General features: G+C 42.4%; 1 protein-coding gene across 1 annotated transcript in view; it reads right to left on the bottom strand.

Annotated features, from left to right (window-relative positions):
• Nucleotides 1–1,999: 1,999 nt before the first annotated feature.
• The window catches only part of IRS1 (insulin receptor substrate 1), a 58,276-nt gene continuing 48,046 nt past the window's right edge, over nucleotides 2,000–12,229 (bottom strand). Inside the window, exon 2 of the mRNA XM_028105278.2 lies at nucleotides 2,000–2,426. The gene's annotated coding sequence lies outside the window, so the exon portion shown is untranslated. The remainder of the gene's footprint in view (nucleotides 2,427–12,229) is intronic.

Genomic DNA, 12,229 nt, shown 5'->3' with positions numbered 1-12,229 from the left:
TGAAGTCTGATACCACCACCAAACCCAGCTCAGGGACCACTAGAAGCAGCTTATTAAATAAGAATTTCCACCTTTATGCTATTTGACTCAACAAAACATCAGAGAAATTGACCAAGAGATGGCTTTTCCAGTCTGTTCATTTCTGTTCTCACCCAAAACATGTTGATACTCTATGTGCAGAGGTATCTCGGTAACACATATTCAAAGTAGAGTTTCCTTGAGAAATAATAACCAGCTTTACAGGAAAACGGTCAGGGCTGACTTTGTTCACTGATGTCTCTTTAACTACTTATGCCCTCATTGGAAGAAAGCAGGACAGCTTGCTTTCTTCCTACATTAGCAGGAGTAGTAGTCAGAATACTTGCAAAAATTTAAGTTCGTTTGACCAAGAAAGACTTTTTTCTAAAAGTGTGAAAAAAAAAATTCATAGCAGATTTTTAAAATCGGTAGTGTTCTCACCTCATAGGAAATGATGTAATTCAGCAAGTTCCTTGAAAACCATGGATTCTTATGACTACAGACCTATTCATCTTAGAAACTGATGAGCATGCAAATGATCAGAATCTGCCACAATGAACGTCGCACAACAGTCTATGAGGTACATGCTGTCCGGTTGAATTAACAGTAACACGGGCCTCAGCAGCATGAGGGGTTCCATTTATCTCCCCTCCCTGTTGAGTAGAGCAGGGGTCCCCCGCAACCAGCTGGGCGACAGGCAGCAGCCCCTGCAATGGCCCCCAACCTTGTCCCTTCCTTGTAGCCCCTCCCTGACCCAGGGAGCTCAACCCATCAGAGAAATGAAATGTTGCTCCTCTCCACAGCAGGGCTGGGAACTTCCGAGAGTTTACACGGACTCTGAGGGAGCCTGAGCTGGGCATTAATTCACTTAACCTTTAGGAAGTTTCCTGGCAAAAAAGATTAAAAACACGGTAGGCAGTATCTTTAAGTATGTCCACGGCCTTTTCTTTTTCACAAGGAAAAATTCCAAGATGTGTGTGCTTTCCAAACAAGAGGATTAACATCTTCACTGCTGGCTAGATGTTTCAGGAGCCAGTCATTATGCTTTGACATGCTCTCTGTACACTGGGTTTTATTAACTAATCGCTAATCGGCCAGTACCCACCAGGGCAAATGGAACCAGTTACATTCTGTTAAATCATGTAACATGGGATGGTCTCAGAAAACAAGAGATAAGGGTCCTGTGGAAAGTGATACATAGCCCTGGTCATGATAAAAACCATTTTTCTGGAATTTTAACTTCTGGTTAGAAGTCAAGGACAAGCACTCACTTGTCTTACCACATTTCTCGAGAAATGCCAGAAATAAAATATCCTAACGTGTGCATGGGGAAAAAAAATGGTAGCAGGAAGCTTATAGAAGTGGGGGGGGGGGGGGAAGAAGAAAAGATCAACAGTCTCTAGTTTATTATGAATAGAAAGAAATTTCCAGAATTTACAAACACCCACATTGTTCATTCCAAAGAGAGCTTTTGATTTAAAGGGATCACCCAAGTCTCCTCCTCTTTACAGTATATACAATGGAAGACTTTGATTTCCTTTGCTTGTAATTTTGCTTCCATTCAATGGCCAATTTTAAGCTGACACTGGAAAATACCCAGGAGAATATACCCTTCTTCAGTTTAATTAACATGGCCTATTGCCTTACAGGAAAAATACAAAATTAAGATCAATTCTTGTAAGGATCTCAGCTCAACATCAGGGCTATATTACAAGAGATAGTATCCGCAAATATAACTATACAACTGAGAACCATCTAATGGCACTATGATTCTTATTATATTATTTTTCTGAATTACAATCTTAAAACAAGGATCGTACCCTAGTCTACTCTTGTTAGCCTTGTTTTAAGTATTTGCTCCACTCTTTACAACAGAACATTGTATACCTCAGTTCCACATCCAAAAAAAAGATGTGCTGTAAGAAAAGTTACATTTTAATTAAAAATATTACACATATAAATCAAAACCTATGTTAAATATTTAATACTCTCTCCACCCAACGCGAACAGTTTTGTATGAAATAATTTACAACGATGCTTTGTCATACACAGTTTCAGCAGCAGATGAAATGGATCTTGTAAATGCAATGAGAGTAAACCCATTCTCTTGTGGCATGGTGGTGGGCCCATCAGCTCACGTGGCCAGCTAAGTCCTTAAGGTTGAAGATGAAGTTTATGCAGACTCATAGTTCTGGTGTCACAGTGCTTTTTTGCTTGGCACAATATAGTACGTGCAGTTCAGTCAAGGAGCTCCTGAGGATTGTAAAAAGTAAACAAACTGAAATGGATGCATCGTACCATCTACTGAGGAGGAAGATGTGAGGTCCTGGTTGTGAATCATGAAATATTCAGAGTCTGGGTACCCATGAGGAAAGGGAGGATTTGCTGAGGTCATTCAGGTCTTCATTCTGAAAAGGAAAACGAAAGGATTTGTCACCACGGGCATATTGCAAAACACATGTTCTATCAGTTTTTAAGGGTTTTTCTTTAAAAAGGAGGCGGCATCGGATAGGCAGAAGTCACAGGCACAAACAGTACTGTGTACTTAAATAAAATCAACAAACTGTATTTAACTTTTCCCCCTTTCAAAATGCAAGAGTCTAAAGCAAATACAAACTCAAAATAGTCAATATTAAATCAGTCAACAGATCGATGGGATTTGGAGGTTTCAGAGTTTAGTAACACGAAAACACAAAATACTTTGATGTTCTGAGGGTCCAAACAAAAATGTGAATTATAGCTGTTGTGTTAAAGTACTATAAAATATGGTGAGCAGGTTACAGTCAGGCTGTGCTTCCTCTTCTTTTGGTTCAAAGTCAACTGCAGATTTTAGAATTTGAAGTTGCGGGGCCTAACATCACAAAATTTGAAGTCAGTTTTTAATGTGACATGGCTCAACATGAGGATTTTAGATGCAGAAGGAGACCCAAGTGAAACAGGCATAGTTAATCATTAAATTAAAAAAGAAAGGGATTCTTGGGCGCCTGGGTGGCTCAGTCGTTAAGCGTCTGCCCTCGGCTCAGGTCATGATCCCAGAGTCCTGGGATCGAGCCCCACATCGGGCTCCCTGCTTGGTGGGAAGCCTGCTTCTCCCTCTCCCACTCCCCCTGCTTGTGTTCCCTCTCTCACTGTGTCCCTCTCTGTCAAATAAATAAATAAAATCTTGAAAAAAAATAAATAAAACGAAACATTTAAAAAAAAAAAGAAAGGGATTCTGATTTAGATCTAATAGAAATGCTATTCTGGCAGAAGCACATTGCTTCTATGCAAGTCCAGAAGGCAGACCTTGTGGGGCATTACCCATGCCCTTCCAGAGAGGAGACCCCTTATTCAACCTCATAAGCCCTCTTTTGCTTTCCAGTATTAATATTAGATAGACCCTCTGAAGCCCACATTTTTTATGTATTTCAAAGTTATCTATACATATCAATGCTTATAGAATGGTGCAGAGTAGATAGTAAATATTGCCAAATGGGTAACTGGTTGCATTAAATACTATGGGGGGATATAAAGCTGAATTGTGCTACAGGCCCTGCTTTCTAGAAAATCTAGGGAGGAAGGTAAGTTCCATTCATAAATAGAAAGAATGCAAAAGAAAAAGGGGGTAAATCCCATGGCAGATGCGCAGGAAAGAAGCTCTAGCTGCATGGAGGGAGGTAAAGAATGCTTCTAGCTGGAAAGAGAAAGGAAATACCTGACACGTCTGGCTTGGCCTGGAGGAAAAGGAATAGTTTGGGGATGTGGAAACGGGGTCGTATCTTTGCTGCTTCAGGGCTGCAACCCCAGAGCCTCATGCAAGGGCTGGTGCACAGTAAGGACTCACTAAATACGAGCGGAATGAATCAAAGGGACAAAGCACAGGTCCCACTGATAGCACGTGATAAAACAAGGCCCGGGGAAGGGTATGGCCACAGAAGGCAAATGGAGAAGGATGCGCTGTGTTGGATCCCAGGGTATGTGAAAAGGGGTCGAAGGAGGTAAATCTGCAAATGTAGGTGGGACAGATGGTGAAGAATCCCAAATGAAAGGCTAAGGTCTCTTTTTCTAAGTCTAGGGACAACCAGGACATGTTTCAGGGTACGTCCAGATGTAGTAGGTACTAATCCATGTCAGCTCCAAGGAAAGGAACAGTCTACAATCCATACAATGTGTATGTTGACCAACGTAACTGTTTTTCTCTCTCTTCCCTTGAAGGAGAGTATTAGCTGGGACCAGTCAGCATTCACCCTTTGGCTTTCAGGTAAGCTGAAATTTACTAAACATGGACTCTACTTTTATGAGATTTCTGTTGTTGTTTTAATATTAACTCCACCCGTAAAGGACAGGTGAACAGTCTGTTTTTCTATAGACAAAGACTTCCCATGGAGACACCAATGTAAAAACAAAAAAGGACTCCAGGCTTTATCCCTCTGATGGCCAGAGAAACAGGACTGACTTTGTGTGGTTCCTACAAGTGAAAAGAAAACCCATCCCTTCAAAAACCCTGAAGACTGATCTCCAGATCTCTTATTTACTTTCAAGTTTTTCCTGAACTCACTGCAATCTATCAGAATGTTGCTACAAGAATATCTAGACAGGGCTTCACACAGCTTCATAGCTCTGGGCCCAAGATGAAGTGGGAAGTCCACACTTTATTAAAGGGCTTGAGACAAACAAACAAACCGCTCATTTATAGAAAACGGGGGGGGGGGGGCGTGTGGGGCAAGCAAAGGGCACACGGTATGCTTTTCATTTTATACCTGGCTCTCATCCAGAATGGCTGAATGCACAGCTCAGCACAGGAACAAACTGTATCCAGTTTTGTCCTCACACGTGCCAACACTGCATGGATGTAGAGGGGCAGAGATTTGGGGCCTCTCTGGGGAGGGAAAATCCTCTGGCTTCGCCAGATGCTGAAATCTATTGCTCTGGGCCACTCTGAACCCCTCCCTGTAATTTCCCACAAGTATGTATGTTCAAAGAGCAGGAAACAAAAGGATCTACCAATGGCACCATAAACTTTCCCTCTAAAATCTCAGCATACTACTTTTCAAAGCCCTTTATCCTAAATCCTGATCAACACATGTCTCAGCCCCTAATGCTACCTACTGGTGCCATCACCTTGGGGATCTCTGAAAAAGGGAGCAAGTGGGAAAGACGGAGATTATGCTGACAGGCAGGGGATGGGCAGAGAGGTGCTCAGCAGGCAACAGAGGCGGGGAAAAACTTCAAGCGAAAGTCTGAAGTTCACATCTGTTTATCTTTGTTCAAGGGTGTGAGTGTGTGCGCGCATGTGTATACAGAAAATGTAGCTCCTGAGTAAATGATACGGATTTTTAACAGACACCCCTGAGTGAGAACTGTCCTTTCCTGCAGCCTCTTTGGGGTCTGCACACTTATTTCAAGCATGCAGCCATTGTTGGAAGCATTTTTGCAATGCTTTCTCCAGTTCCCATTTCTTTTTTGTGACTGCCTTCTCAGCCTTGGGCATATTCTTCTGAAGGGTCTCTATAGCAGGGGGTCTCGGCCCTTTGAGGGCACATATGATCCGTGGAAATGGCCAAAAAGCTCTGAGAGCCAAATATGGTGAATAAAGGGGCTGATTAAGCTGGGTAATGGTTCTCAGTGAGGTATTATCTAAAGTCAAAGAACCCCAAAACTAAAGTTCCCAAAACATAGCTGTTCACAATTGCTCTGATGAGCTTTGTTGGAAATGAACTCTGAGGACATTACAGACAGACCTTAGGGTAATGTTCATGGGGCTAATGTTCATTTGCCTTTATTCCCGCCTCTACACAACAGCGGTCAAGAAGGCCGCAACTGCACTCGAAGAAAGGCCCGCATGCAGATCATACATTTTTGGAATATGTTTTTAAAAAACCAACACCGGGGCACCTGGGTGGCTCAGTCGTTAGGCGTCTGCCTTCAGCTCAGGTCATGATCCCGGGGTCCTGGGATCGAGCCCCGCATCGGGCTCCCTGCTCCGCGGGAAGCCTGCTTCTCCCTCTCCCACTCCCCCTGCTTGTGTTCCCCCTCTCTCTGTGTCTCTCTCTGTCAAATAAATAAATAAAATCTTAAAAAAAAATAAAAATAAAAAAAACAAAAAACCAATACCCATACTAGGCTCCCGCAGTCTTTCAATTCAAGAAACATCTGCTGACTGACAAAAAGGCAGTGATAAAGGACTATCCTAAGCACTGAAAAGGATGACATGGGTAGAGGTACCTTTGATGCACTTTACGTATACAACCCGGACTGACTCACACCAACCATATGAGGCAAATATTGCAACAATGTTTTACAAATACAGAAACTCATCTGTTAACACCCATGAAATGGAAACAAAAAAGCAAAACATTTCCTTGGAGAAGAGCTGGGCAAAGATCAAATGGTGATGTTCCTAGGATACATCCTCTCTGGTTACCTCACTGGGGAATAACTTCTGAACCCAGAAAGATGATGCGCCTGTCACGAGATTTAGTAGAAGGAAATTACATTTTGACAAAATTTCAACACCACATCAGCATCTCCTGTCCCCTTCCCTGTGTCTTCTCGTAAGATAAAACTAACCTAATCCCGTTGCCGGTAATGAAAAATGTAATTCTTAAAGCATTATCAAATAAGTCAACACTTGAGCAATGTTACTTGAGACCTATGGATTACTGCATTATTGCATCCGGTAGGAATTTACATCTTCCGGACTTGACCCACTTAAACTATGCCTATGAGAGCTGAAAAACAGATAAAGCTTCTGCTTTCCTTCACACTCAGCCTACTGATTAGGCTTCACTGTAAAGCAGCTGAAAACAGCGAAAGATGACAATGCGTGTACAACGAAGGACCCACACCCTTGCAACAATGAATTTTTGGTCCAACCCATTGACTAAAAGTTTTATCTTGTATTCAAATGCCTGGAAACCTCCTGCCAATTTGCTGAGTCAAGGGCAACACAGTTATAAATATGTGGTTGAAGCATGACTAGCAGTCTACTTCCACTAAGAAATTAGAAGTAAAATAGTCTTAGTTGTTGGGGCACCTGGGTGGCTCAGTTGGTTAAGCGACTGCCTTCGGCTCAGGTCATGATCCTGGAGTCCCGGGATCGAGTCCCGCGGTCAGGCTCCCTGCTTGGCGGGGAGTCTGCTTCTCCCTCTGACCTTCCCCCCTCTCATGTACTCTCTCTCTCTCAAATAAATAAAATCTTAAAAAAAAAAAATAGTCTTAGTTGCTTGGCTATTGTCATATACCAAAATGTAGCCACAAAGTAACTCTTCCTCACCCAACTATGCGTGAAAAAAAAATGACTACCGTAATGACTTTTCTTCAATGGAGATCATTGTTTGAAATCTTATCTTGTAGGTTCAACTAGAAAAATTGGTATAAATGAATTCCTCCACTTAAAGAAATGTGTCAAAACAGCACATTTCTCTTTCATTTAAAATAAACAGCTGTGACTTAAAAAAAATTCTTGACTATAATATAGAAAATTTATAGACCACAGGAAAAGGTAAAGAAGGAATAAACATTTCTCAAATTCTTGTCACCCAGGGAAAGCCACGGTTCGGCTGTGGTTCTAAAGCTACTATTTGCTTAAAGGACTTGAACTTTTAAAATTTTGCATCCAGTGTCAAAAATGTTTCAATAGGACAGGAAGATAATGTTCTCATCAGATTTAGATCTTCCCTGTTCTTAAAAAAAATAATCTCTGATGGGAAGATATTTGAAACGTTAACCAACTTTTAAACCTTGGTATTCTATTCCTCTCGCCTCTTCCCAATTCATTGTGTATGGGGAGGAAGGAAGATGGCAGTTTGAAGTAGAAAAAGTCTCTGGCTTCCTGGCTTTGACGTCCAAAAGCCCACGTCCTTAAGGGAACGGCACAGGGAAAGTATTCAGAACAGGAGGGGAGGATTCCTCTCAGAAGAGAAAATGGTTCCTCTCGCCTGGGCATAAACAGAGAAATGGTCGGCATGGTGTGTAGTTCCATACCTGGTAGGATGCTGAATATGGCACCTGTGACCTCTCTCTATACCTTGTCTTCCCAAGCCTGTTGATTTCTGATTTGACACAATTATATTCAACTGCATAGCACTACTGTGACCACAATTCATTTCTTCAGCCCCCTCATTGATGCTGATGAAATAATTCATGCTACCACTCATTTAGAGAAGAGCAAGTCTTCTAGAATGCTTACCTATTCATAAGGCACCTTACAAAAACACTGCAAAAGTATTCTGCTTTTAAGCATACCTGATTGTGGTGAACAGGCCAGTAAATTAAAAGAAATCATCAGTATTAAATAAATTCATAGTTCTGGGAGTGTACAGGTGCCCTGCATTTTAACATTTACACTACTCAATCTCTGATGGATAAAGGAGACCGCTGACCCATTTGATGGGCTATGAAACACTTATTAAAGAAATTTCCTGGCTTAGAGTTTGGTTCTACCACCGGGGGGCTGGATAGCAGCATTTAGGGAGGAGCTCAGTCCCGTTAGCTATGGTAATCACCCAAGTAAAAAAAAGCTAACCAAGTTAACCGAAGCTAACACCAAGTTAGAAAAGCTAACTCCGGAGGGCTTCAAGTTCTGGACACAGGGAGAATCACTCTGCTCTTTAGAAGGTACACCTGGGAAGTGTCAGGGCAAACTGAGACTGGTAAAGAACAGACCTAAGTGGAGAGAGGGGAGGGAGGGAGGGAGGGAGGGAAGGGAGGAAGGGAGGGAAGGAGGGAGGGAAAGAAAGAAAAAGAAGAAAAAGAAAACAAAAATCAAGGTAAGATTGAACTAAAGAATTTCTTTAAAAGTTTTGTCTATTTGTCAGAGAAAGAGGAAGAGAGAGAGAGAGAGAGAGAGAGCGCACAAGCAGGGGGAGCAGCAGGCTGCCCCCTCAGCAAGGAGCCCGATGTGGGACTCGATCCCAGGACCCTGGGATCTTGATGCGAATTGAAGGTAGGTGCTCAACCGACTGAGCCACGCAGGTGTCCCGGGACTGAACTAAACAATTAAAGTTAGAGGTTAAGACCACAAGACGTTTGCTACTTTATGCTAACAAGAAGCTAAACCACCATCTTTTCAAAGAGGCCAGAACAGAGCTGGCAAAACTTGGTTTCATGGTCTTAAAAGGCAAAGGGTAAGTGGCCAGCCAGGCAGGTGCTTTCACGGGGCTGCTTAAGGAGCACTTAGGCCTGGTGCGAGTCACATGGGCGAGAGCGGGTGCAGATAACAAGGTTGCCGGCCGCACCTTCCAGCATGCAGGGCTGCCAGGCAGGAACGTTCAGGGAGAGCTGCCAACATGTGAGAGGCCACCTTGCTCCAGTTCCCCTTGTGTCCCAGTGAAAGTCCTTCTGGCAGGGCTGGTGACTTCAGGAGCCCACCAGCGAAGAAAGGCACATGTGTTATGAAAAGAGAAGAGAGGGGCTGACCCAGGAGCTGACCCCCCAGCCTGTGCACCCCTGCTGGGAATCCCAACAGTGCTGTGGACCTCTCCTGCCCCAGCAACAAAGGGCAGGAGCTGGGGCGGGAAACTTGTCCAGAGGGTTAGGGATTTATGGAGAAGACAGATGAAAACAACAACAACAACATATGGTTCTCAACAATTAAAAGCATTCTTCCAGGGGCGCCCGGCTGGCTCAGTCCGTGGAGCGTGTGACTCTTGATCTTGGGGTCCTAAGTTCGAGCCCCACTTTGGGTGTGGAGAATACTTAAACATAAAATCTTTTTTTAAAAAAAAAAACAGTATTCTGCCAATAATGTATTAAAGAAATCTGAAAAAGCATTCAGAAATCTTTTAAGCCGAAGAATATTCACTTTAGTTATTTCCCATTCTTTTTATTAATAGGGCATGTGCTGATAAAGCAAAAGATAAGGCAAATAGGGGGCCAACACCCTAAGAGCCCTTCCTCCATCCCCCCGCAAAGGAACTCAAAATGTCTCCAATATCTCTTCTACTGAAATTAGAATGCATCCCCCCATACATGACAGTCAAGGTAGAGGAACTCAGAAAAATAATCCCTCTCCATTACAAGTCAGACCACATAATGTGGAACAGGAAGCTTTAATTTTAATGGAGCTCAACCAAAATCAACCTGTTGCTTGAAGACATGAAAGTAATATGATGCCTTCTTCCCTACCTGAGAAAACAAGTCATAAAAGTCAGTCTTTCTTCTCCTTTCATGGGACCTATTTCTGCAGTATATTCTCTCTCCTAGGAATTAAATTCCAGTTCTGGGGTTTATAGTTTATATTGTAATTTCACACCAGTTTGTTGTTTTGTTTTATTTTTAATGTTCAGAAATACAGGATATAGGTTTTATTGGTCTGGCTTTGATACAAACCAGTAGACTTAAATTAAAATCACAACTTAGTTTATAATGTGGTGTAGAGATAGTAAAAAAGTGTTTGCAATACGTTTCTGTAATTAGGCAAGAGGGAATCCAGCAGGCTCAGCCCGGTTGCACTGCCTTTAATTTTTCGGCTAAACACTGAATGGATTTCGCATTCTTTGCACCCTCCCCAGAGTCATATCAGAAATTGCTTCAAGAAAGCAAGGGGCTGATTTTACATTTGAGTAATTGTCTGACTACCCAATTGTTTCTTATCAACCATCAGCAGCTTTTCCGTAATAGCCTAAGAAGCAGAGCACAGAACAAGCATTCACACAGACAGCCCAGGGTCTGCAGTGGGCTGAGGTAAGGATCATTAACACCACTGACATCACTTTTGGCAGCCGGAGAAAAAGGAAAACCTGTGTTTAATCTACTTCCTACTCACCACAAGTTTCAGCCGGAGTCCCCGATAATATGGGTTGTGGTTGACTTTATGGAAGAACTTGGTAATGCAAGAAAAATGTACTGAACCGAACAAGCATCTTTAAAAGGAACCACAAGGTACCTCAGCTGTGTGGCCCTGATCTGGAGGTATTCTGGTCATTAAACGGGCCTAATGGAGGGCAGGGCCATTCCCAACTGTTCCCAGTAAGGTCAAGCTCAATAGAAGACTTTCCCTACTGCGCACATCTAATTAACATCTCCTGGAGGCCATCATCATAAATCACAAAGAGAAAGGTTTTACTCTTTGTCTTCCTTCTTGCCTTGAGAAGGCTAAGGGGAGATTGTGGGGAAGAATTTGATACAGATTCTTCACAGTTAAGGGAGCTGTTGTTATTTCTGGGGTCTAAATGATGAATGAAAACTGAATGAAACCAATTGAAACTGGTCATCAATACAGAAGTATAGGGCAGCATATTTCAAATGTATTCAGTGCACAACTGACTTGTCTTACCTTAAGAATTCTTGTCATAGAAGTGCAAGTCATAAAGATTTCTGGGCTATGAAAGCAAGCCTTTTTAAAAGTCAATGTGAAGGAGGATGGAAAACTGTCCCATCCATCTTAGGCTACAGGAGGCCACAGGTGGCACCTCTATGTAACTGGGTTATGTTAAAGATAAGGTGTAACACGGCCTGCAATAAAGTAATGCAACCTTGAGTTGCCACTACCTGAGCGATGAGTATCCTATATGGGATTCTGAATCCTAAAATGTAATTTAGGAATTTCAATCCAAAAAAGTTACTTTGAGAAGGAGGATGGTCCTACCACATGGCTGTTAAGCTTTTTAAAGCCTGATCAATTTTAACTCAAAACTTATTTCTAAGTTAAAATTTAAAAGGAGACTAAGACAACTTACACGATCTCTCATTCTTTTCTCTGTGACTTTGGGCACGTGACTAACTCTCTTCCATCTCAATGTTTTCATTTGTAACACAGGGATAACAGTACCCATTTCATAGGGTTATGCCTTGGGGTTAAATGAGATAATACATGAAAAATTCTCATCGCTGTGCCTAACACACAATGAGCCCTCAAACATTAGCTCTTATGGTAAGAATTCTTATGAAGAACTAGATATCCCTGGATCTCCGATTTTTTCCTAATAGCCTGAAAACACACACCAACCAAAAATGCACTGGTGGAACTAACAAGCAAGAATGAATCCATTGGCCAGATGCCAGCCAAGGGCTGAGGCCAAAGCCAAGATCAGAATGTGTCTTGGGAAGGGAGACAACATTATTTGAGAGAGGGGGTGGTGGTATCGCAGAAGTGCCCGAACAAAAAGAGAAGGTACACGTCCTAGAGGTGAAGCTAAAAATAAGACCCTGGGATAGGATTTTAGACAAAGACCCATCTACCTACACAGGGAACAGCAGGAGTTAAATATTAGGACAGAGAGCATTAGCA

Source organism: Eumetopias jubatus, unplaced genomic scaffold (assembly GCF_037043125.1).
Source record: "Eumetopias jubatus isolate StellerSeaLion01/CBP00866 unplaced genomic scaffold, mEumJub1_p1.0 scaffold_3, whole genome shotgun sequence".
Classification (NCBI taxonomy): Eukaryota; Metazoa; Chordata; class Mammalia; order Carnivora; family Otariidae; genus Eumetopias; species Eumetopias jubatus.
Note: the sequence above shows the minus strand (reverse complement) of the source record. Positions and strands in the feature narration are given on the sequence as shown.